This window comes from Crotalus tigris, unplaced genomic scaffold, assembly GCF_016545835.1.
Source record: "Crotalus tigris isolate CLP2741 ecotype Arizona unplaced genomic scaffold, ASM1654583v1 scf7180000017666.379230911805:20528666, whole genome shotgun sequence".
Lineage (NCBI taxonomy): Eukaryota > Metazoa > Chordata > Lepidosauria > Squamata > Viperidae > Crotalus > Crotalus tigris.
The window spans coordinates 11,450,036-11,477,917 of record NW_024096552.1 but is presented as its reverse complement, the minus strand read 5'-3'; positions in this window follow the sequence as shown (position 1 = coordinate 11,477,917).

Sequence of the window (27,882 nt, the reverse complement as noted above, 5' to 3'; positions counted from 1 at the left end):
TTCTTTCTTCATGGCCTTGTTACTACTCAGAGTTTGTGCAGATGCAAATAGACATTATCTTGTAGACTTCCTTCTGTAAACTTTTAGTTGTAGGATTTTTTTAGCTCCTTTTGTCTGCTAGAAACCTGGGGTGTTAAGCAGATGCTCCCAGTGATTCCTGTAAAGATGCTGCCAGTGACTGCTATGCAGATGCTCCCAGTGACTCCTCCTCCTCCTCTTTCCTTCCATTTTTTTCAGCATTAGGGACTTTTCCAGAAAACTGGTTCCTTTATTTTGGATAGTTGATCCTAAAGGGAAGAAGCTACCCATCACTTAAATATCTTCATTGTCAGTTCTAGCACTGGTTGCTGCATTTGCTGTCATAGTTGGTCTTTTTTATATTTTATCTTAGTCCCACTGTTTTCATTGTGTTTGTTGACATTAATTATTAAAGCTTATAGTTTGTTTGCATTTTCAGCTATCAGAGTAGTTTCATCAGCATGATGGTGATTCTTCCTCCAGTTTTAAGTCCATCTTGTTCCAAAACAGCTTTTTCTAAATATGTTCTGCATGTGTAGTATGTTGAATAAATAAGGAGAGTATATATTGTCTAATTATTTTATCACCCTGGAGCCAATCTGTTTTGCTATGTGCTGTCCATACTGTGGCTTCCTGATATAGGTATAGATTTCCTATTAGAACAATGCAAAGTTTTGGAATTCTCATTTTTCTAAGCACTTTTCACAGCTTGGCATGAAGGACACAATCATACTGTAATTTATGAAGCACATATTTTGATTTGTTTTGATATTCTTTGGCTTTCTCCATTATCCAGAATGCATCAGCAATAATGTCTCATGATCCTTGATCTTTTCTAAAGCCATCTTGAACACCTGGCATCTCTTTCCTTCATTTAGAGCTTTAATCTGTGTTAAATCATCCTAACCATTATTTTGCTAGCATGTGAAATTAGGTTCCTGCTTGCTTTAGCTCAGCGGTTCTCAACGTTTGTGTGATGGCGACCCCCGTCACACAAATGTTCTGCGCATGCGCGGGGCAGCGCGCATGGGGGGTGGAACCCAATGCGCGGTGCGCATGCACGGCGGCGCCCCCATGCGCAGCGCCCCCATGCGTGGTGCGCATGCGCAGCGCCCCCCATGCACGGTGCGCATGCGCAGCGCCCCCCCCCTGAGGGGAGAAAATGGCGGATTGCCTTCTTTGGCGACCCCCGAAAAATGGTCGATCGACCCCAAATGGGGTCACGACCCATAGGTTGAGAACCGCTGCTTTAGCTGGATAGCTGGGATAATATTCACCACTTCAATGATCCTTCCAGGATTATATACCTTTGGCATATATGTCCAGTATTCTTCATTCATTCCTTTCAGACACCCACCATGGTGAGATAGTACAGCAGAACTTGATGGAGAGTATTGGGTATTCAAATTAATAAATAATAAAATTATAAACAGGGTTACAGGAATAAGATATTAATTTTTGTAGTGTAATGAGTATATAATTTAATTCAAGAGAGCAGCACCTGAGTTCAAGTACTTACTCAGACACTAATATCAGGTGCAATTCAGAAAGATGTGGACAGAGTTAAAATGTGAAAATCATATATACAGTATTTTATGGATCACATGAAAAGTGAAAAAAGTATAATAAGAACAAATCATATTACCCTATACTGAGACATGAATTAAGAAGTTATTGGTTGCTGTATAAACATCATCTTGTAGATCAAAGGAAGACCAGCCCATAATGAATGTACAAATTCAGATATATCATTTTATAGCCCAACTAAAAAGAGGCCTGATCCTGAATCTTGCATGGTTTTCTTTTTTAAAAATTTGATTATTTGATTGGAGAGGGAAAAATTAGTCATTTATTCTCTCTACCTTGTAACTGGCAAAGATAAGAGAAGCTCCTCCCTATTTTAAGATGCTGAGCTGCACAGCTCAAGGTTTAAACACTTCAGACCTAGCCTACCCTGGAATAATTATTCTGACTACAACTTGCTGAGATACTCTAAGCTTGCTGTCAAAATGGCAATTCATTTTCCAACTTAAAAACACCAGTGAAGGGCAAAGTTAATGCAGGCAGGTAGTAGCTGGATCAGAGAGATATAGCTTATATCTAAACAGGGTTTTGAACTAAGAAGTTTGGTTTAGAGCAACTTTCCCAGAACACAGCAGAAGGGCTAAATGAAGTAGTTAATGCACTTGTTTGAGCCCTGTGTCTTCAGTTTCAAGGGAACAAACATCTTCTTCCTTTATTGTCAAGCATGTCACATGCTGGCATAGAAAAAGCCAAAAAATATTAATGCTAAAAAATTCCTTATTAACTAAGTTAACTGAAAAAATAGAAGGTGGGAGAAAAATTCTGCAGGGGCTAAATGTGAAAAAAAAAACACCTTTGATTCTGCAGAGGGTATCATTTCTACATTTTATATTGTTGTGACCAAAGCATTTTATCCCATTAGCAAGCAGGAGAAGAAAAATATGAAGGTGCCTTTCTTAAATCTCTCCCCCTCTTTTGGGGGGTTGGGATGAAAGAGAAATAAATATTTCCCACTAAGACTCTTTTATAGTGAATGAGAAAACATCAACTTTAAAACACAGTGGCATCACCAACAATAATAGCAATAGAAATAGGCAAAGATTTTTGGGCAATGGATCTCCCTCCTGCACACAGTAGTGAAAGTTGGAAATCATTATTGTATATAGCCTTCTGTCAAGGAATCACTGTGAGCTATATTTATTCACACTGCAGCTTCTAATGCCTCCACAAGGGAGGGGGATATACAATTTTTGTGCAAAGAAGCCAGGCATTTCAAGAAGAACCAGAAGAAAACTAACATGACAAAATTCTCCTTCTATGGTCCAATATTGTACAGTATATATAAAATGTTATATTTTATTTTTCTATGCACCCATTTGCAGACTGGTGTGCTCCATCATTGTGCTGCAAGTTTCACTCTTTCACACAGTGCCACAATAGATACAAAAAGAGAGAAGGCTTGCACTGTGTCATCGTATCACTACTTTATCACTCTGACACCCAAAACTACCCTACCCCTTGCAGATGTGGCTCCTGCTAAAAAAGGCTTGTCCTGCAGTTAATTTATATTTTTATATTAGCTCCAAATGCTAATATAGTAACTTGATAACTAGCTACTTGTATACAGTGCCAAAAAGATCACCATTTAGACCTATCTAATTTGTTTTTAGACCTATCTAATGTTTTTAGACCTATCTAATTTGTTTATTTGAAAGCTGTTCTAACATGCTACATTGAAATGCAAAATTCATATATTGCAGCATTGTGACTGAAAATATCAGGTCAAAAGGGAAATAGGTTGATGCTGCATTTCTGTCACATGTTTATTGTTAACATTTTGTTATGTCAACTGTAAAATTAATTGCACCAAGATGTCAAAATAGGACAATTTTGCATTTGGGTGAGATTGATCTCGACTATTTAAATGCCATAAATAAAATACTAGCTTTTTTTTCAGGAAAGAAAAATTATCCAGAACAAAAAGTTTTAGAATGAAGCTTTTGGGAAAATGGCTAATGGCCATTGCTGCTATGCTTAATTCCACTGCCTTCTGGTACAAGATAGGACCACTACATTTTTATATTGCCTAAAAATAAATAAAAATCTGTGATTTTAATATAGCCTGCTTTTCTTTGTATTTTATACTATTCCCTTTCTAAGGAATTAGAAATTTCAGAAGTAGAAGAAGAAAGGGGGAATCTCTTTTTTCCCCCAATTAGCCAAATGTTTGTTCTTTCATTTGTTCATTTGTTCATTCCATCACTAGACGTTTTTAAGAAGAAACTAGACAATCATTTGTCTGACATGGTATAGGACCTGGTGGTGAATCTATGGCATGCATGCCACAAGTGGCAAACAGAGCTGTCCCTGGGGACAGCGCGCCATCTCCCCAGAGAGAGATGGGGTCACATGCTCCTGTGCTCTTGCTCTCTGCACTGGGCGGATCCAGGCTGGATGGTGGATGCAGCTGCAGCATGAGTCCAGGTAAGCTTCCAGAGTGATTTCGCGCCTACCCCCCACAGCCGCCTGACACATTGCAGCAGAGGGCTGGTTTCAGTGCGTCTCTTCACCACCACCTTTAATAGCATGTCTTCCCCCACCTCCTTTAATATCTCTTCCCTCACCCCCTTTAATATCATGTCTTTCCCCACTCCCTTTATTATCATGTCTTTCCCCACCCCTTTTAATATCATGTCTTTCTCCACCCTGTTTAATATCGTATCTTCCCCCACCCCCTTTAATATCTCTTCCCTCACCTCCTTTAATATCAGTGAGGCTCCTCTAGTGGATCATGACCTGGCGCTCGGCCCAGTCCCATTCCCCTCCAACAGAGACCTCAGATCTGTCCCAGTCCTGCCTAGCTCCGTACAAGTGCCCCTGATGCTAGTGACGTTGGGCTGGCCATGCCTACCCAGTAGGCCACACCCATGCCAGCCACACACACACACCCAGTGGGCCACACCCATCCGGCACCCGACGATAAATAAGTGGGGTTTGGGTTGCAGTTTGGCACTCGGTCTCTAAAAGGTTCACCATCACTGGTTTAGCTCATTGGAAGAATTCCTAAGAAGATTTATCAACTGATAAATTAATTCCTGATTTTGATGCAAATTGAATAATAGTTATTTTTTATTCCTTTGAGAATTTAGGATTATATCAATGTGATTGTTGGAATATTCATGAGCAGGAAGAGTCATGTGGTAACTCAGTCAGCCAATGTGAGAAAAGTGCTACTGAGTCTGTGCAAAAAGGGTATTGAGTTAGAAGCTGGATTTTTTTTTTATCTAGTCTCAGGTCTGTCTCTGTATCTCTCTGTAAGAAGTCTTCATTGTGTTACGTTGCTGTAAAGAAGAATGTATGGTATTGTAAATATTTTGATATCAATATAAAGACATTATTTGAATCAGCTAAATGCAGTCAACTGTGAGAGCTTCTGATTTATTTTTACCAACAGAGAAATTAAAATTCTCTAACAGTGATCAAGATTAATTTGACTCTAATGTAAAATTATCTTTTAAAAGGTTCTCCTATATGTATCCCATCATACTATTTTAAGTGAATTATAAGATATAAATACACTTAAAATAATCTCTCAAAATGTTCTCTATGATATGCACATAACACATATGTAATTATTTTTCTCTGTGAGGAAATAATAAATAAAATTATGCTTATAGTAATAAATAATGAATCAACTAAAAAAATCAACAAAACAGAAGAAAGAAAAGGAAGAAAATGTTTTTATGTTAAATAATAACCTAAACTTTGACTATATAGAAATAATTTTGATCAGATTTCTCATCTGTAGAAAGTGAATTCATATATGGATAATATAAACATGTTTTCCAAGATTATAAAGTGGAAATATTATATTTGCCCATTGTAGTTACCAAAGTTTTCTGTACTTCAACAGGCTCCAAATGTTCAGAATATAATTTGACATTGTATTCCTGACAGTAAGAATGATTAATTAATGGAACAGCTTGCATCCTGGAGTTATGGGTCTTCATTGCAGGAGGTTTTCAAGAAAAAAGTGGACAACCGTTTGTACAAGATGGTTTAAGAGCTTCTGCCTTGGGCATGAGGTTGGACTAGAAGATCTTTGAGGTCCCTTCCAACCCTAAAAGTCTAGGAAATATTCACATCTTTGACACTATTTCATTTCTCATCAGCTTACTTACTATCTTATGTATATTAAAACCATTATAGTGTCAACCAACAGAAGGCCCCAAACATATCAGAATCCCAAAATATTGCACTTTCAACAATATTTGAAATGCAACATTTATTACACACCCTACATGCTTCACTGTATACATTACAATTTTGTACTGGGAAAGGTAGATTTAATAATCCATATTTTCCAATTTAGCACTGAGCAGTAGGAACATGAGAACTCTTAAAGTAAGAAATTGTTCCTAATATCTAACTTGAATAATTCTTCCTGAAGTTTCAACTTTGGTTTTGGTCCTCTTGGGCTAGAGAGAACACATCTACTTACTCTCTATATCAGAGATCTTTAGATATGTAGGTACCCAACTTCCTATTAATCTCAAATTTCATATGCTTAAAAGAATTATATGAGGACGTCAGATTAATGATATTGCACCATCCACATCCACAGATTTTTTTCATTCTTTTCTGCAAGTTAACTTTTTAAGTTCATTGATTTTGGCAGCAAAATGTGAGAAGTCTCCAAAAATCTTTGATGAGAACATTTGGCATTGTTTTTAACCAATTTTAATAATCCACATTCTAAATATGAAAATATGCTCACTTACTGGAAATTATTTTACTCACAGGCTTTTAAAAGTAAACTGGAATGTGTTACGAATGCTCCTCACTGCCATAACTATCATTTTTGCTGTTTAACTTCATAACATAGAGGAATTTTAAAAGGGTATTAAATGAGTAGCATAGAAAATTGTCTGCCCTATTATAATGCGTATGTACATATTTGTGGGTTTTTTCTCCTTAAATTTAGATTTTTGTAAACGAATAAGCATTAGATTTAGTAATGACATTAAAATTATTATTTATAGAATTAAGACAGCTTATTGATGTTCATGTCTCTTACTAAGTCTCCCTTGTAACTCATGGAAATTGTTTTCTTATATGAATGTAGTTGATTGGGGAGATGGCATGCTTGGAGTTTTTTGCTTTTGCTGTTTGGTTAGAATTAGGAAGGGAGACTGTCTTCGGAGATGGTATGGACTCCTTCCCAGCTGGTTTTCATCAGGTTTCAAGGCCGTCGTGCCCTGAATGTGAACTGTTATCTGCCTAGCATCTCAGCATTCTCAAACATCTTTTCAGCACTGCATTAATGGCTGATGGACTGGTTAGTGGGGTTGGGATTTAGAAATGGAAAGAATTGCTTTGTGCTTTGCATGGGATCTTCAGATTCTGCCTGACTTTACGGCATTCAGCTTCTCTCAGTAAAAGTTCTTTTGATTCAACTCAATGAATTCTTGAGTTTTACTTTCCGACTGGTGTAGGTCTGACATTAGGCAGAATTTACTATAGTGGTCAACCCACCTACTGCTCTACCATGGCTACTGTGTACATGATGTCAGCTCAGGGCAGTAACCAGGAGGAAGTGAAATGCTGGGTGGAAGCTTCATCCAGGGCTCCCCCCATATTGGATTCTCTGAATGTATGGAAGAGGTTGGGAGCCTGGGTGATTTGTCAAGACCCAAGTGGTCCATAGGTGTTGGGAAGAAGGAAGGTGGGAAGGAAGGGCCAAGGGAATAACTCTTACCCATGGTAACTGCAAAGTTCAGCAGCAGGAGTGGCAACTGGAGCTGTAAGAGCTCGAGGATAACAAGAAGTACCCGACTATGCAAACCTTCCAAACCCCCAAGGTGAGCAAGTTCCAAGGTCACTATCAGTGAGGCCTGGCAGACTGCAGTGGAGGATGGCCATGCTGGATGCCTCAATAACCCCAGCTACCACCATCACAGCTGCAGGAGCAGCACTGAGGGGACTGCCAGAACTGCTACCTCAGTTGGAGCTGCCCCAGCCAAGGGAAAGAGTCCGAAGACCCTACCCCTCTTGGGGTGAAATTCAATGGGGACACCCAGCAACTGGCCCACGTCCTGACCTACACGCAGGAATATGGCCCCAAAATACCTACTGAAGGTGCTAAGGTGAGGAGCAGCACTCTGGCATTGGATGGACATGCTTCACAATGAAAATACCCTCAAATTGAAGAATTTCAACTGTTTCATGGCAGCACTCTGATTCAAAGACCCCCTGGCTGGTAGCAAAGCAAGAGACCATATAAAGATCACCCACCAGGGTCACAGAACAGTGGCAGAATACACCGAAGTGTTCCAGGATCTGGCATGTCACCTCACCAACTGGCTGCAAGACATCCTCATCTGTTGTTTCAAGGATGGGCTGAATGACAACCTCTACAATTCTTGTGTTTCAAGTGGGACTCCCCCCACCCTTCATGGTTGGTACATTTTGGCCAAAGAAATGAAGATTGACCTGGTGCACAACAGGTACCACCCAGGATAGGGATGGAAGAAATTGTCTCTGGAGAAGAGGGAGCCATCAAAGCCATAGAACTCCCATACATATTCAACTGCTTGCTTCAAATGCGATCAGGGGTATTAGGAGGGCATCAGCAGCAGAGTGCAAGAGAGGGTTCCATGGAGTTGTTATTAATCTGCAACAATGATTACAAGAAATGGTGCTGAAAGGAGTGGAGGTCATCGAGTTCATCCCATCTCCCAAAAGTGGCCTGGAACAAGTTCAGGAAGCTAGTCCAATGGGCTGTGAGGCAGGGGCCACAGTGAAAGAGCAGGGAGGAGACTTTGGCTCTATCCCTAAATAATATTGGGACTAGAGGGAGGTGTTCATTGAAAAGGGGTCGGGTGAGCTCCTCCCTCACTGACCAAGGGACTGTGTTACCAGGGGCTAAACTCCCTGATGACCCCAAAGGGATTAGAGGAATTGCATTTGTTCATTGATAAAATCTCATCTGTGCGACCTTGGGTGGCTGCTCCTGTTTTATTTTGGGGGGAAAAAGATGGATCACTTCACCTGTGTGTGAACTATAGAAAGTTAAATGGAGTTTGCATGGAAAACATTTACTCCTCGCCCTAATGAAGGCAATTCTGGCCCATTTGGCAAAGAGCAAGATTTTTACGAAGTTGGATCTATGGGAGGCTTATTATCATGTAAGGATCAAAGAAGGTGATGAATGGAAAACCACTTTTAATTGTCCACTGGGATATTTCCAGGTTAAAGTCCTCCTTTTTTGGCCTCCAAGGTGCTCTGCTATCTTTATGCAGCTAATTAATGAGGTGCTGCATGAGCACCTATATAAAGTGCTGGAGTACTTAAATGATATACTGATCTACACCGAAACAAAAGCTGAGCATGTAAAATTGGTGAGAGTGGTGCTCAAGAAACTAAAAACTGCTAAGTTGTATGCCAAGCTGTCCAAATGTGAGTTCCACCAGAGTAAAATAGACTATTTAGGATACTGCCTATCACATGAAGGCTTTTTTTTTCTCTTTTTTTTTCCTTTGTCTCTTTGTTCTTACTTTTTTGGAAGGTATTGGACTTAAATGATTGGTTTGACTTTCTCTTTTTGAGTTTTGGACTTTTTCCTTGATTTTTTTTCTTTTTTGGAATTCTAAGGATTATAACATCTTTGTTCTTTTTAATTCTTATTTCCCTTTTCTTGGGAAGAAGGGAAGAGAGAACTTTGTTTTAAAAAATGGCTTCAAAGAGACAACCGCCTTCTATACTATCTAAGGTGGTTTCCTCTCCCACAACCTTAACTGTACAACAACAACAACAACTTAGACCTGTACCACCGACACAGCCTCCACCCTCCCCTCCTTTGCCAGGCCTGTCTGCACAAGAAATTAAAGACATAATGGGAAATGCCGTATCCCAAATTAGAGATGAAATGAAGCAGCTTGTTGTACAGATTAAATCTGAAAGTAAAGAGGAAATGAAGGAAATGAGGGAGTTATTAGAGGACAATAATACTATTTTGAGGCAAGACATAGTTACAGCCTTATCAGGTCTGGCCTCTGTGGTGGCGAAGCTGGACTCGAGAGTGGAGGAAGTCGCAGATAAAGTTGATTTTTTTGAGGATAAATTTCAAGATATGGAAAGGAAGATGGAGATTTCACAAGAGGATATCCTTATGTCCCGGTACAGAGAAATGGAATACGCCCTGAGAATCAGGGGTCTGAAGGAGGACATGAATCAAGATCTGACAGAGATGGTGCTTAGTGATTTAGCTGTTGCTCTGAATATGGATAAAGAGGAATTATGCAGAGAAGTGGAAAAAATTTACAGAGTTAATTCTTGGATTGCGAAGCAGAAGAATTTGCCTAGAGATGTGGTGATTTATTTTACAAAGAAGTCTCTGCGTAATGAAATCATACAAGCTTTCTATAATAAGAGATTCCAGATTGCGGCCAAAGATGTCATTATCTTAAAGGAAATCCCATCTAAAATTTTAAGAAGCAGGAAAGATTTTGCTTTCTTAGCCAATGAGCTTAAAGCCAGATTGATGCCATTTAGATGGGAGATCCCGATGGGTATCGCTCTGAGCCATGCGGGGATGCGTTACAGGTTGAATACGGTTGCTAAAGCTAAAGAGTTTTATAACACGGTCCTGGGTGCAGGCTCAGCTTCATCTGTTCAGAAACCCTCGAGTGGTAAAGAGTTGGAACAGCAATCTGAAGTATTAGGTCTGATCTCTGCTGGGAAGTCCCAAGTTGAATGGCAACGCCAAATAGAGGTTAAAGAGCAGAGGATGACCCGTGCAGCACATAGACGCAAGGAAAAGGAGCAACAAAAGAAAGAAATTAAAGAATCTTCTTCGGAAAGCGCCTCATTGCCGGTGGGAGGAGCAAGACCCAAGAGTTCTGCAACATATACAGCAATGGCAGATCTCCAGGCAGTCTTCTCCAGGCTCCTGGTCAAGGGAGATGGCAAAGTTCCTGACCTGGAATGCTAACGGTCTTAATTCCCCTCAGAAAAGAAAGCAGACAAGAAAAGAATGTTCAAAAGTTAAAGGAGTGTTTAAAGGATTATTTTGCTTTGAATATGTATAAGGGGACTTCAATGTCAATGGTATGGGATGCAGGTAAAGCATTTATGCGTGGGATCTTGATAAAAATGAATAACTTTCATAGACAAAAGCAGACTCAGAAACGTAAAGAATTGAAAGACAAGATTAAATTAAAAGAAAAGCTTTTGATTTTAACCCCTTCAGATGAAAGGATTAAAGAATCTATAAAGTTGCTAAGAACACAATTTAATATGTTGATGGCGGATCAATCCGCAACTAACTTATTGTTTATGAAACAAAATAAAATCTTTCACTATTTAAAGCAACACAATAATGATGTTATCTGCTTATAGGAAACTCATATTTTAAGGTACCGAATTTGAAATTATACTATGATGCGGTGGTTTTAACATTAATTAGCGATTGGGTAAATTTAACAAATTTGGAGATACTCCATCTGGAGGGATGGGATTTACATTTTGGTTGGCATGCCTATTTAATATTCAATAAGAAGGTGGATCGGGTTTTTAAATCTCATATTATAAGAATCTCTTTACTTAGGGTTTGGAGAAAATATTATAAGAGTGACTTTAAAATACCATTATGGGCTATACCTTGGCATGCAATAGAGGGGATAAAAAGAGGTGTCAGAATGGATACGGTGTCTTATACACAGTTACTCAGATGGGATGGACAAAACTGGCAGTTAAAACTATTGGAAGAGTTAGTATATGAAAATATTACTTATTCTTGGTTTCAATATAGACAATTAGCAGATAGATGGAAGATGGATCGTAAGGTGGGTTTTCTCAGAGAAGATGAAAATTTTATTAAGCAAGTAAAGGACCAAAGACAAAGTCATATTAAGAGAATTTATGGGGTTCTAGTGGAATTGGATTCAGAAACAGAATTAATTAAAGATTGTATGATTAAATGGGCGCAGAATTTTGGTGAACCAGTTCTACTGGATACCTGGGAAACTATTTGGGTGAGAAATGTTAAATTTACACAAGCACAGAATCTAAGGGAGAATTTTTATAAAATGTTTTATAGATGGCACCTTGATCCACAAAAAATGTCTCTTATGTACCCTGACCTACAGCCTAAATGTTGGAGATGTGGTTGTTTGGATGCCACCTACTATCATATTTGGTGGTCGTGCAGAAATATAAAAGCTTTTTGGATTAAGATATGGTGGAATATTCAGAGAATTTTCAGAAAGAGGGTAAAATTTACTCCACAATTATTTTTGTTAGGTATAGTTACTGATTGTGATGCAAAGGAGGTTATATTGATGTTGAATTTGATTACAGCTGCAAGGCTGTTAGTAGGACAATATTGGAAGAAGGAATCTTTGCCTACTTTGCAGGAATGGTTTCTTAAAGTATCTTATCTGGCAGAAATGGCAAAGATTTCGACTTTCCTAAAAGAACAATCGCAAGAGAAATTTCTTGCTGTTTGGGATAAATGGATAAAGTTTATACAATTTAAATTGGATATAAAAAAATATCATTTAGCCTTTTTATAACTCTTATTTATATATATATATATATATATATATATATATATATATATATATATATATATATTAGTGTTATATTCTTTTTTTTATATAATCTGTTTAACTTTTTTAAATTAAGCCTATATTCTGCTCTGGGAAGCTCCGGGGGGGGGAGGGAGTGGGTGTTTTGGGGAAGGGTTGTTTTGTTTTGTTTTGTTTTTTTCTCTCTTTTATGCTGTTGTTGTATTGTCATTTTTTTTGTTTTTCTGTAAAAATTTATAAAAATTTTCAATAAAAAAAAAAAAATCCCATTGTGCCAACTTGCCGCTCCAGTCACAACCAGAACTCAATCAAGAGAGAAGCTTTAGATAGACAACAATGTCACAAAGCCTCTTAAAGCCTCACTATAGGAAGACAAATGGTTTCAGAATCACAAAAATAAATGTTCCATACAGCGTGGTCTAGCCTGGGTGGGGGCTAAATTGTATGTACCAGAGAGTCGGAAGCTACTGGTTCTATGTAAAAGCCAAAACTGCTGGGCATGTTGGTTTGGTGAACATTTAATTAAAAGGCAGTTTTGGTGGCTGTCCTTAAAGAAGTTATGAAAGTTGAAAGTTATGTGGCAAGTTGCCCAAGTAGTGTCAAGAGAAAACCCCAGGGATCCTCCAGCCAGTGGCTGAACCAATGTCACCCTGGAAAGAAATCTCCATGGATTTCATAGTAGAACTCCCACAAAGTTCAGGAAATACAGTTATATGGGTTATAACTGATTTGTTTTCCAAGCAGGTGCACTTTGACCTATGACAAAAAATTTCCTCCTCATTTGTGCTAGTCAAGCTTTTTGTGTAACATGTCTACTGACTAATGGAGTCCCACAATGCATAATCTCCATGGGGGGTGCAATTCAATCACAAGCTCTGGCAAGCATTCCTAAACCTTCTGGGGACTGATCAAGGGCTTAGCTCCAGTCACCACCTCAAACTAAAGGGGGGTGCAAACACACGAACTCTGTATTGGAACATTATCTCAGATGCTACATTAATCACCAACAGGACAACTGGACAGACCTTTTACCATTTGCAGAGATAGCATACAATAACTCTGTACACAATAGTAGAGGGTTTACCCCTTTCAAGGTGAGTATAGGACAAGACTTCACCCCCATGCCTGAACTAGCTTTGAATGATCCCCCTGTGCCTTCTTTAAAAGAATGGGTCTCCCAGTTGTGAAATACTTGGCCAGTTGTGAGGAAGTCTATTGCAGATGCCAGGGAAGCATACAAAAAGCAAGCTAACAAAAAGCACATGGAACCAAAAACCTTTAATGTTGGTGACTGCGTTTACCTATTATTAATCCTGTAACAGTGGAACTAGATTTGCCCAATTGTCTTTGACATATTCATCCATTGTCCATTGCAGTTTGTTAAAGACCGAGATTGCCCCCCCCCCCCCTTAGACCTGAATTGTCACCACCACCTGAACCTTTAATGATAGAAAGGGAATAACATTTTGAGATTAAGGACATTTTAGATTCATGCAGACATCAAGGAAAAGTTCAATATTTAGTTGTATGGGAAAAATTTCTCAAATCCCAAAATAAATGGGTTGATCAACATCACATTAAAGCTGCTAGGCTCCTTAAATGATTTCGTAATCAATATCCTGATAAACCTGAGTAAGCTGTCAACCCTAACCTTCTTTTCACCTTCTTTATTGTGTTTTGCTTTGCAGGACTAATGTCGCTGTTCAGGGGAGCAGCATATCAGATCTACCATTCATACTCTGGTGTCCTGCCATTGTGCTGAGGGAGAGGGGGGATGGCATACTTGGGATTTTTTGCTTCTGCTGTTTACTTGGGAATTAGGGAGGGTGACTGTCTTCAGAGATGGGACAGACTCTTTCCCAGCCGGTTTTCACCAGGTTCCAAGGCCATCATGCCCTTAGTGTGAACTGTTATCTGCCTAGCACCTCAGTATTCTCAAAACATATCCTCAGCACTGTATTGGCCACCAATGGACTGGTCAGTGGGGTTGGGATTGGGAAACCAAAATAACTGCTTTGTGCTTTGTGTGGGAGCGTCAGACTCTGCCAACTTTTTTGCATCCAGTTTCTCTCAGTAAAAATTCTTTTGATTCCACTCAATGAGTCAAGAGTCTTATTTTCCTGAGGGGGCCGACTGGGGCAGGTCTGACACTTATCTAGTTTCTTTTAAGAAACATGGATTTGTGTGTGTGTGTGTGTGTGGTGTATACCTCTATATATTTCTTATATACACTTATGAATACTTCTGTATATATTTTCTACAAATTGGTTCAGAAGTCAAATAAGTGTGCATAGCATTGCAGCCAAAATGTGCATTCATGTATGCTAAATTCAAATACAAAAGGCTTCTCTCTATGAAGTGGTTTATCTCTATGGACTTTCCTATTCACTTCATATCTTTTTCTTCTGAAAAAACCCTGGCTCATTTTCTGTCTGGAGAAATTTTCTCATTCTAATGTAATGGAAAATATAGTTAATTAAATGCTTCTTAAGGCATGTTGAGGAATGAAGAGCAAATCTGCCTGCATTCTCTAGCTTCATGTAACTCATGTATATTTTAACATATTAAACTGTGATGTATATTTGAGCCAAGTAACTTGTTTCAAACTGTCAGTTACTTAGTTACTTAATATTTGCTATATCATATAATAATCACACAGCTAATCTATGAATAATAGAATAAATTTATTAAAATGCAATTGCAGGAAATAGTTAATATAAAAGAATATGGGCAAAATATCCATCCAAGAGAGGAGTGTTTGCGGAATATGTAAGATAACCCTTAATGGTGCGTTCCAAGCTCTCCTTGTTTTTTAGTTGTGTATGACCGATCAGACTATTGTATGCAATTTCTGGTCTTGTTACTATATCCTCTGAGCATCCTAACCTACAATGTTTGCATTGATCATTGTTGCACATACATGTTGCAACAGTTTCTCTACAAATGAGGCATCTCCTCCTGTGCATTTATGAGAGAGAGAGGGAGAGGGTAAGAGAGAGAAAGAATGCCTCAGTCTAATATAAACTGGCCATCTGCTTTACTTTCTAAATGTTTGTACTAAAATATTTGTCTTCAAAAAGAAGAAAAAGTTTTTATTAACCTAAACTGATAAATTATAGAACACTCCAGTTCAATTGATAAGTACTGCTAAGTATTTTTCAAATTTGATCTAGGAAGATGCTTTCGGTTAATGTCAAATGAAAGATTTTAGTTGGGAGATTTTATATTAATCAAATTTTAGATTCCCCACCCTCATCTCATGTGTCCTTCGGCTCCCTGGTACACTGAAAATGTATAGCAATGCTTTGAGGTATTTCAATATAAAAATTGCCAGAAAGAGTCAAGCATTGGGGTGGGGGTGGGGTGTTTTCCTTCTTGTAAGACTTTGAATGTCTTGCATTTTTGTTTTTTTCCCCAACAAGCATTGTTGGAACAAAACATGAAGTTGCCTGCAAATTGCTTCAGGAGTAGAAGAACTAGAAGAGGAGATGAGAATCCTTGAGAAGGCAGCTGGCATTCTCATTTGCTGTCATTAACTCAGATCTTATGTTTGTACAGAGAGAGTCATTTTCTCATTCTTACTGGGAAGAGCAGAACACCAGAAAAGAGGAGCTATTCATCTTCTGTCATTCAGACAGGACCTTGAAGACCTTTTTATTATGCTGATGTCTTGGGGGAGTTTGTCTGAGGGTCCTTCAACTGTGACAGCCGAACTAGTGATGGAAAGTAAAGTTCTGAATAGGTGCTCTGTCATCCCTCCACATAGTGAATGCACGTGCATGCATTTGGAGAACGGGAGCAGCAGCTCAAAACTGGAATAAATTTACAAATAACAAAATTCTTGTCAATGGGACCAAGCTTTATCAGTTTGCAATTTTATATTTATTTTGCTAATTATCCAAAGCAATGCATAAATATCATAAGACGTTCTAAAACACTAGAAGCAACATAAATGGCCTTCAATATATAAAGTGGGGCCTTGCTTAATCTCATAAAATGGCTAAATTAGATTTTAGGAGGAGAGAGAGAGAGAGAGAGAGAGAGAGAGAGAGAGAGAGAGAGAGATAGATAGAGAGAGAAAAGAAGAAGAAGAAGAAGAAGAAGAAGAAGAAGAAGAAGAAGAAGAAGAAGAAGAAGAAGAAGAAGAAGAAGAAGAAGAAGAAGAAGAAGAAGAAGAAGAAGAAGAAGAAGAAGAAGAAGAAGAAGAAGAAGAAGAAGAAGAAGAAGAAGAAGAAGAAGAAGAAGAAGAAGAAGAAGAAGAAGATTGATAACATGTGAATTGGTGATTTGTTGTATGGCAGAAGTTTAAAAATGTAAAACATTGTAAGTTATTAAATCGAGTATGGATACTGAATGTTTCTCCTACCCCCAACCTAGTAGAAAAAGAGAGGGTTGAAGTAAGGGAGGAATGAGGTAAGTGTGGTATCGCTTGTCAAAACTTGAATAACCACAGAAACACTTAAACTTGTTAGTTTTCTGCCTATGTCTGTCAGACAGTCAGACTTCTGGCAAACAGAATTGATTAAAATTCTGTACCACAAAATCAGACAAAATCAGCATACTCTAGTTTGCTCTTTTTATTTCGTTTCATTGCACTCTGCTTTCTAATATGTTGCCTATTGCACATATCTCCCATCAAACTAATTATATGGCTCAGTCACAAAGCTAGACTTTGTATGTTATTCCTATCAGCTCTGAGGCTTATGTATTGGAGTGTTCACAAACATTCCATATTATCACACAGTTCCTCAGTTTGTGCAATAAAACTGCATGTTTATACATTTATATGCATATTAAATAAGCTTACAACTAAGAGAGAGTATACTTTTTATATGGTATTTTAAAAACCCACAGTTCATCTTTTTCATGAAAACTGTCACCCCTCTTATCATGGGTCAGTCATGTAGATAGGTTTGCACAATTCTGAAAATGTATCTGTGACTTTAAACTATTTTATGTCATAGAAAACCACAAGTGTGACACAAGTTATGGGTCACATAGCTAGTACAAATAATAATAAAGAAATGCATGTATATTTTTTGCTTCCATTTAATTCTTCATTTAAAAAAAAAACACTTTATAGAGTCCAGTCTCAGATGTCATTTCCCTACAGGGCTGGTTTCAAAGCTATCTCTATTTTTAAAATGTCTAAACAGAACTTCTGCTCCTAATTATTCATTAATTGATTATTCCCAGATAAAATATACCTGGGAAAATATGTAACAAGTATCTCATGTTGGAGAGAATGCAGGTAGTAGTAAAAACTATTGCTGCTAGATTTTGCTTTCTCATCACAGTTTTTCAAGAGCACAGGTAGGACTGCTGTTCTTCAGCAGCAGATTGGTGCCAGATGAAGCAGAACAAGAGCTAACCTGCTAGAAACTGCAGGGTTGAAGCTGAAACTTGGGGCATAATTGTCTGCCCTCCCACTTCCCTTGAGATTTTGGTAGGAAAGTAATTGGTGAAATATTTTGATGTGTTCTGGCATTCCTGGATTGAATACTTGATGCCAGGAGAAGAAACTAGATGGGAAGCTCCCTACCTCTCAATTGGCTCCTGGAGGAGTTTTAAATATATCAGTTCTTGTTCTGCAGCTTGCTTTTTTCTAATTTCCAGTTTGTTCATTATGTATGGAAATTTGGCAGGTGAAAGCTGATCAATATAGAATAAGTTGAACTTGGTAAGCTTCACTATATTGGATTGTTCTTAGTGAGTAAAGAAACCATCTGGTAAAAAAGATACCAGCTCTATTCCACCAATTAGGCCTCATTTCATTGGTTGGCTGTGGCTGGAACCAGCCACAGCCTTGTTTTCCCCAAATTCTTGATTTCTGGATGGCCCATATCCAAGCATGAACTCTTTAGGTCTTTACCCACAATAATACTCAACTGATGGATACTTCCTCCTGGCCTCTTTTCTCCAAACTAGAATAGTTTCATAAATATGTGTATGCAGAAGACACTTTGTCTCTGCATGTTTCAGTGTTGAACAAATGTATAGGTTAATTTATTGTTGTACTTCCACCTTTCCAAATATGTCAAGCCATCTCTCCCTAGCCATCTACTCATTAAACATCTCACTTTATCACTTTCCCTTAAAAGCTAAGAATAGTGCAGAATAGTATGTCAGATGAAGAATAGATGATGTGACAGATTATATGGAGCACTGAATTCTCCTCTAGCTATAATATCTCTGATCTACTGCCTTTTAGTAAAATGTGAGAAAAAAACATAGTGCTCAGAATATATTTTTTTAAAAAAGTACAAGACAGAAAGAGAAATAAAAGTAGTGATTCACAAGATTCAATGCTCACTCATAGGGCTCTTAACATAATATTTTATGTGATCTCAATCAGTTCCTTTCCCTTTAAAAGACCATTATAGCATATTAATTCTGATTTTTGGCATTGAGCCAAAACAATTGTCTCATTTTCAAATTTCAGAGTCCAGCACATACTTATGAACATTAATTGAAAAGAACATGAAAAAAGTAAAAATTATTAGCTACAGTCCAGATAATTTGATAATTAATATTTCTTGATAATAAACTATCCACTTAGCATTACATCCCAGCATCAATTTAAGTAAAATTTACATAATCCATATGGAGTTATCACCAAATTTCAACTTACCCAAGAAAGAAACATTGTGAAATGTTTGTTTGTTTATTTTCTGGTAAATTCATAACCTACTACACATTCACACATGAAATAAAATAAGAGCATTAAAATAATGTTGAATACACAGTCCCAAATGCATATATTAAAGTACACAGAGAAAATAATATAAAAACAAAACAAAATTGCTTCATTGAATAAAATTCTGGGAAGCCATTTCAAAAATTAGGAACTGGGTAGACCAATTAGAAAGTATAAGAGCTGTAGGTATATCTGGAGGACATAATCAGGGAAGATTAACATAGAGAAACAGTAGTGTGAAGGATAAAAAAGGACATGCAAAAGTAATTAAACAAGGGTATAATTACCTGTGCATGCTTTCCTGTTGCTGGAAAGTCCTATAATATATATAGGAAATGGAACCAGCAGAATAGTATCATGGCAATTCTCATTTATCATGTAGGATAATATGCTTGATTATTTCAAAAGTGAATTAGTATTACATATCTAAGATGACGGCGCCTGAATCAGCTGCGGCTGCATTGTCTCTCCAAGGTGAAGAGTTATGGGAGGGATATTAAGGGATATAGGCCACATGATCAGGAAGGTATTAATGTGTTTGAGCAATATGGTGGAACTAAGGTAACATACAACATAAGACTGATAATCTTTGCTGGCATTGCGAGTGTCTAACTGTTTCAGAACTGTTGGTGAGATCATTAAAAGTCGTTGATGCTGTTTGAAATTGTTCTACCGGCAGCAAGATCTGACTGCTGGCCAAGTGACAGATTCTATTGCAAATAAGGGCTGTTTCCAAAGGAGGCAGAGAAGGAGAGGTCCCGGGGCTTATGGATGAGGTTTTGGCAGGCCCAGAGGAGGGAGAGAGGCTTTTGGAGGAGTTGGTGGCAGCGTCAGCGTTCTCCAGGGGAGAAAAGGAGGGAGGCCTCTTTAAGGAAAAGGTGGAAGAGACAAGATCAGAAAAAGAAAAGGAGGTGAGGTTGTCGTGCAGGAATACAAGCTAATTTGAGGGATAATCCACATGGAGCTCCATTTCCATCTGTCCTGTTTGCCATCATTCGCTCCCTAAGGACTAAAATGGAAGATCTGTAACTTGAGCTGGCCACGAACAAGGAGTGTATATCAGAGGTGGTGACCCTTTGAGAGCTGTATGCAACGAAATTTCATTTTGATATTTGCCGATTGGTGTACTTTCAAAGTGACAATAAAGTTGTTGTTGTTGTTGTTATTTCTTCAAATACAGGTTCATCAGGTGGTCAAAACAGTTATTGTATTTTTCCCCAAAATATCTGGAGTTGAATAAGCATTTAATCACATGAACAATTTGCTTGATAAATTGTTTAGGAACTCTTCTTCAGATTGGCTAGAGTTAAATAATAATGAATAAACACTGAAATACAGTCTATGTGTGAATATTATTTTATTCCTCCATGATCAAATGAAATACTAGTCTAAAAATATACAAAACACTCCTTGTAGAACCAGCAAAATCTACTATACCTTAACCTTATTAGAAAAATCCGGAAGAGGTTGTCAGAAACTATCCATCTATGTTTGGATTTATATGTGTCCGTGAAGGCTGAGTATGTGTTTTAGATTTTCTTTAGGTCTGAAAGTCTATACATTTGTAACATTACAATAGCACCAATAAATATTTGGAAAAGCACACATTCATAGATTTCCTATGCAAGACTTGCTTTCTTGGGGATGTACAAGTCTTACATAGTGCTAAGCTAGTAATGAAAAAGAATCCACTTCCCGGCTTCTGGTTTGCAATCATGGCGCTGGCGGATATGTGGGGAGACTGCTCTCTCTGCTGTCCAGTTTCCCTCCATCAGAAGACCCTGGAAAGGTTGAAAGTCGACCTGGAGAGGCAACCACCGCTGAGAAGGACCCTCGACAGATCACGGAAGGGTGGCAGCCCTTCCATTTCATCGGAGGCAGCTCCTCTGGGCCGATGAAAAAAAGATTGGCCACCAAGCCATTCCAGCCAAAAGCCAAAAGTACTACTAAGCATGACATAAGCAACGTGGAGGAATTGGATGAGACCTTACCTTTCCTGCTTCCCAACTACTTTCCTGTAAAAGCCTTTGGAAATACTTTCTTCCCCATTCTTAATTCTGCGGCTCCTGCCTACTCAGGGAATATAAAACCAAGCAGAAAAAAAAGAACTAAACTAAATGACTAAATATTTGGACTTGTAATTTCTGGATATCTGGGCTCCCAAAAGGAATTATTACTATTATTATTATTATTATTATTATTATTATTATTATTATTATTATTATTATTATCATTATTATTATTATTATCGATCATCGCACAGTCAGCCAGACTGGATTTGGCATTTTGTCTACCTATCGAGTCCTTACCCAGGACCTGGGATAGGCAGATGTGGATGTTTGATGGTATTACAGATATCGTCGCAGGATGGAAGCAGTTCCTAATAAGGCCGCCTTTTGCAATTGACTAATAGCGAATTTGTCAATGACAATTGTGTTCAAGTGGTGCTCCAGTTGTTTTGGGATTGCACCCAAGGAGCATATGACTATTGGTACTACCCTTGCTTGCTTTTGCCACAGTCTTTCTATTTCTATTTGTAGGTCTTTGTATTTTGTTATCTTCTCCAGTTCTTTCTCTTCTATTCTGCTATCTCCAGGCACTGCCATGTCCACTATCCAGACTTTTTTGTCTTTCTTATAACAATTGTTAAGTCTGGGGTGTTATGTTGCAGGTGCTTGTCTGTTTGAATTCTGAAGTCCCAGAGCAGTTTAATTTTATCATTTTCTATGACTTCCTCTATTTTATGATCCCACCAGTTTTTGCTTACAGGCAAATGATATTTTTTGCAGATCTTCCAATGCACCATTGTTGCTACTTTGTCATGCCGCTGCTTGTAATCAGTCTGTGCAATCTTCTTGCAACAGCTTACCAAGTGGTCCACTGTTTCTTCAGCTTCTTTGCATAGGCGGCACTTACTGTCTGTTGCTGTCTTCTCAATTTTGACTTTGTATGCATTTGTCCTTAAGGCTTGGTCTTGTGCAGCCAAAATTAGTCCCTCGGTCTCTTTCTTCAATTTTCCTGCTCTTAGCCATTGCCAGGTTTTATTATTATCTGCTTTCCCAGCTATTTTTTTAATGTATTGGCCATGTAGTGCTTTGTCTTCCCATGCCTCTATTCTGTTCTTCATTTGGTCTTTCTTGTAGGCCAGTTTGGTCTCTCCAGTAGTCAGTAAGCCTTCCTGATATACTAATTTCAGTGCATCTTCATCATTGTTCTTCAGATATTCTTCCAAAGCCATTTTTTCTTCTTCAACCATCTGATGTACTTGTAGCATTCCACGCCCACCTATTTGCCTTGGTAGATAAAGTCTATCAATGTCACTGCGTGGATGAAGGGCATGATTCATTGTCATTATTTTTCTGGTCTGCCTATCCATTGCTTTTAGTTCTGCTTGAGTCCAGTCCACTATTCCAGCTGTGTACCTAATGACTGGGATTGCCCAGGTGTTGATTGCCTTTATGGTATTTCCTCCATTGAGTTTGGACTTTAAGATCTTCTTCACTCTCTTGATGTATTCACCTCTAATCTTTTTCTTGACTTCAGTGTGCTTGATATTGTCAGCTTGAAGGATACCCAAGTATTTGTAGTACTCTTCCTCATCCAGACTCTTAATGTTATTTTCGTGGGGCATCTTGATTCCTTCAGTTTTCACTATTTTTCCTTGTTTGATAGTAAGTGTGGCACATTTGTCCAAGCCAAACTCCATTACAATATCTTGGCTATATATACGGACAGGGTTGAGCAGCGATTCTATTTCAGATGATGTTTTTCCATACAGCTTCAGATCATCCATGTAAAGGAGGTGGGATAGTGTGGCAGATGTTTTTGATGTTTGATAGCCATGTCCTGAGTTATTCAGTATTGTTGACAGAGGAAACAGTGCAATAACAAATAGTAATGGTGATAATGAATCTCCTTGAAATATTCCTCTCTTGATATTAACCTCTCCCAGCTTTTCACCATTGATCTGCAACTGTGTCTTCCATTGTGCCATCGATCTTTGCACAAATTTTCTGATGTTTCTACTGACTCCTGTTATTTCTAGGCACTTTATTATCCAATCATGTGGCAGAGAGTCAAATGCCTTTTTGTAGTCAATCCATGCCACATTCAGGTTGGTCTTCCTTCTCTTGCAGTTTTCCAAGATCATTTTGTCTATTAGGAGTTGATCTTTTGTTCCTCTGCTATTGGGGCGGTTTCCTTTCTGCTCAGGTGGAAAGAGATTGTTTTCAACTAGATGCTGTTGTACTGCATCAGCTACCACACCAGTTAGTAATTTGAAAGTTGTTGGTAAGCAGGTAATTGGCCTGTAGTTGCCTGGTGTTGCCCCTTTTGCTGGATTTTTTCATTATTAGGTAGGTTTTCCCAGTTGTTAGCCACTTTTCAATTTCTCCTCCTTGTAGTATATTGTTGAACTGCTTGGCAATGAGTGGGTGTATAACAGTTAGATGTTTCAACCAAAACCCATGCAGTTCATCTTCACCTGGTGCTGACCAATTTTTGATTTTCTTTGCTCTTTTTTCTACCATTTTTGTTGTTATTACTAGTTCTTTCATTTCAACTTCTGTTTTATTTGCATCCACCTCTTTTAACCAAGCCGCATCCTTGTTGTATTTCTTTGGGTTATCCCATATCTGCTTCCAGAACTGCACTGTTTCTTCCTTGTCAGGTACTGACTGATTCCTTGCAGTTTCTCCATTGATGGATTGGTAGAAACGTTTCTGATTGGATTGAAATTGGAGGTTCTGCCTATAGTTTGCAATTCGAGCTTCATATCTACTGATTTTCCTGGCTATAGCTGTTATTTGTTGCTTTATTATTTCCAGTGCTTCTTTGATCTTCCTTGTTTCTAAGTGGTATTTCTTGATTAGGTATTCTTTGGTCTTCTTGTTCTTCAGCTTCTTTTCTTTCATCTGTTCTAGCTTGCTTGCATGTGATCTTAACTTGCTGATCTTATTTTCTAGTCTAACCTTCCATTTTTCTGGTGCACTGTTTGTTTGTTTTTCTTTTTTGTTGATTTTGCATCCCAGGTATTCTGTTATAACTGCAGCTGTGCTGTACATTAGTTGGTTTGTTTCTTGCAGTGAATTGGTGCTTATACTTGATATTGCAGTATTTGCATCTTTTAATGCTTGTGCTAGCTGTTTCTTTGGAACAAGCTTCAATGCAGGTAGCCTTATTCTGTTGTTTTTGTGCTGTTCTAGATGCTCATTATTCTTTGTTTCAATTCTTTTATTTCTTTAGTTAGAGGGTTTTGTTCTTCCTGAGGTAGAGATGCCTGGTTTCCAAATGAGAACAGTTGTATATCTCTGCTAGATTCCTTCACTGCCAACTCCCCCTGGTTTGCCTCTACATTCTGAATTACTTCTGGTAAGGCTTTGATTTCTTTGCCCTGGGAAAACCTTTGCAGTTTGTCCAATTCTGTTTCTGTGAATACTTTGTTTCGTGTTATAAATCGGCGTTGATCTGCTAGTCTTTGCTCTGTTATTTCTGATTCTGGATGTTGTTCTTTCCAGAACTGGTGCATTTGTTTTAGATATCCTCTTCTTGTTGGACTTGATCTGTAGTAACACATCATTATTTCTTTGTTTTCCATCACTGTGTATCTGCGACGGGTAAACACCTTTTCTTCCAGTAGTTCTGCAGCTGCTGGCCCTGGTTGCTCAGCCAACAGTCCTGAGTCCTGTAACCCATTTTTCACCAGATATCCAGGAACTCCAATATCTAGCGCGGACCTTGTTAACCCGGGCGACGTCCGAGCCGGTATGGCATTCTGTAATTTACGTCTCACCATATTTTTTATGGGAGAGACACTCTTTGTCTGACTCCTCTGATGAGACCTGTCCAGTATGGTTGAACCTCTGGCATAGCTCTCATCTTCCTCAGAGTACACAAGCCCCACAACCACGTCAAGGTAGTGTCTCACTGGGGGTTATTATTATTATTATTATTATTATTATTATTATTATTATTATTATTATTATTACAGAGACTTATTATTTTACCTATTTGCTAAGCTGGAAAAAAAGAATATTTCTTTCTTCCTTTTTTAAATTGGATAAAAGCTTAATCTTACATGTTACTGGGGCGAAAGTTGGTATCAGCAACTGAATTTTTTTTCTGACTGGGAGACTTGTGAGACTAAGATTTGTCCTTGACATTATCAAAAAAGATAAGAACTTGAAACAGCTGGGTGGTGAAAATAATCCTCTATAGTGGAGGTGGACATTTATTGACTCTTAATAAAAATAGCCTCCACTAAAGGACCACACAAATGGAGGAATACCAGCCACAGCTTAACTACAAACTTATACTTGAAAAAATCCTAGAGGCTACTGAACTAATAAATTCCAGACTGAAAGATAAAGGCGCCACCTTAAAGCTACAAAATGCAGCCCAGATTACAACCGATGAACTTACAACTCAAAAGGCAACAGAAAAAGAAGGAATTAATACTAAAGTGGACTTTAAAGAATACTAGCTACAACTGGTATTACTCAGAACCCTGATACCCACACCTTGATTTCATCTAAAAAATCTGCAATTCTAACAGCAACAGAAACTGAAGAAAGCAACACTAAGACAGAAGATGCTGAAGACTTACATACACAGTACATTGAGAATTTAGATAATCCACACAACCAAATAACAATTCCAACATCGAATATGACTTTTTATTTAAACCAGCTGAAACCAGAAGAAGAAAAAGAAGACTAGCCTGAACTTACGACAAATATATTAAGTGACATATGGAGACCCAAACTATCAGGCCAATAATCTAATGACTATGAAGGGACTAGCTTCCTTGACAAGTTGATAATTGTATGGTCTCCCTTGATTCAAATGACATATGCAGGAATGAAGGAAGATCCACCTGAAAATTTAAAGATTCTGCTGTGGAAGCCTGTTTGGTACAAAAGAAGGCCAGAGTTAGACTTTAAAAAATGGTTTTCTTTATGTGACCTTTAATGGAAGAGCCTAAAATTTCACTTAATGGGATAAGGAGATTTTAAAAGACATTAATTGATTTAATATTTAGGATTTAGACCTATAAGGGAAATAAATTAGGATTCAGATGATAAAGATTATTTTATTAGTAACTGATGATATTAGGATGAGAAGTAGAATATGATTGTGAAATAAAGTAAGAATTTGTCTGAATAAATAATGTGTATTTTAAGATATGATAACTATTTTGTAATGAACTAAGGGAACCGTGGGCTATTGAAACCTAAATATTATGGACATTAAGCCAACTGGAATACTGAAATCAGATAAAAGTTAAAAACAGGATATCAAGGCATATAAGTCAAAAGATATTGATAAATGTTTCAATTGATTGAGTTATAATTAGCAATGTATTAATTTGAATGTGATATAATAATCAAGGAAAACAGAGAGGAAATTTTTGATGATGTAAATTGACATATGTATGAAAGAGCTTGTTATTGGACTATGGATTACCCAACCACCATGTTGCTTCCTTAATACCTGAAGCTTTGTAAAATTGGAAAATTAATAAACCTTGTTTTTTTTTAAAAAAAAAAAAAAAAAGTCCACTTCCCAAAATTATAGGCAGACAGTATATTTACTGGAAAAGATGACCCTGAATTTACATCAAAAAACCTGATTTTTTTTCAAATTCCTATGTTGGGAATTGTTAATATTCACCGAATATTGCTGCTTTTCTCCTCCCAAAATGTCTATTTGACACATTCATATATTTATATCCTTATATGAACATATATTCACAAATTAAATAAGTATTGTCTGAAATGAAGTCCAAATTAAGTCCAAGGTCTTAGAGCTGTGCTGGAATGAAGTGGTTAAATCCAGCTGGCTCTATGGAATTTGGGTGCAGAATTAAGAAGAGATTCTAGGAATAATAATCCATTTTTTTTATATTTCTAGCAAATATTTTTGGGGGTTTACATCTAGGTATTTATATTAAAATACAAAGAATATAGAAAAGGGCAAATATTGAGAAAGAAAGTGTCAGAATCCAATTATATTTCATCTTTAATTATCAAATATAAAAACTCCCAATTCTGCCTTCTCTGGATTCTGCCATCAGAGGGAGAGAAGGGGGAGAACAAAGGGGCTTTATGGCCCTCACTTCCTTCAGTACACTTCAAAGAGCTGAATGCTGAATGTGTGTTTATTGTAACATCAAAGCGTTAGCACTAGAGGACCTTACAAAGAAGGGTATTTGCCTTTCAGGTAGTTATCTGAAGTCTCCATCCAGACGGAAGAAAGAAGAAAGGGGGTGGAATTGTGATACTTGAAACTATCACTGGAAGGGGGGTTGATTGGGTGGGACTACTGGGGAACTCCTTAAAACCTTCAATGGGAGAGCTTGAACCCCAAGTCCTGTCTAGCATGCCTGCAACCATTTTCTCTTAATAAAGGATTCCTGTTGGAAGAATTATTCCAAGAGTTCTGTCTTCTTAAGATGCAAAGTGGGGTGGGTCCTTACATTAGACAGGACTTTCTTTACGTTTATGCGTGGATTATAGGGCCCTGAATACAATCAGTGAAAGCAACCTATACCCGCTGCCCCTCATGAAAGACATGCTGTCACACCTATCGAAAGGGAAAAAATTTTCTAAACTAGACCTAAGGGAAGCTTACTATCGCGTGAGAATTAAGGAAGGGGATGAATGGAAGACTGCATTTAACTGCCCCATGGGCGCTGATCAAAATTCAAAGTCTTTGCCATCTAGATCACAAGCGGGGGCCCTGCAGTCTTTATGCAATAATAACTGATGTTCTAAAGGGGAGCACCCTCCGTTTATATGTAAGGGGGTCTGTTACTTGGAGACATTCTATCTTTACTGAAACAAAAGAAGAACATGTCAAAATTGCAGAGCGGTTTAAAGAAGCTGCGAAGCCGCTCACCATATGCCAAACTCTCAAATGCGAAATTCCACCAGGAAAGGATAGACTACCTAGGTTATCGCATATACCACGGCATGAAATGGACCCCGGAGGGAGAAGGTCAGAGCAGTATTAGAATGGGCACCACCCCGCACAAGAAAGCAACTACAAAGTTTC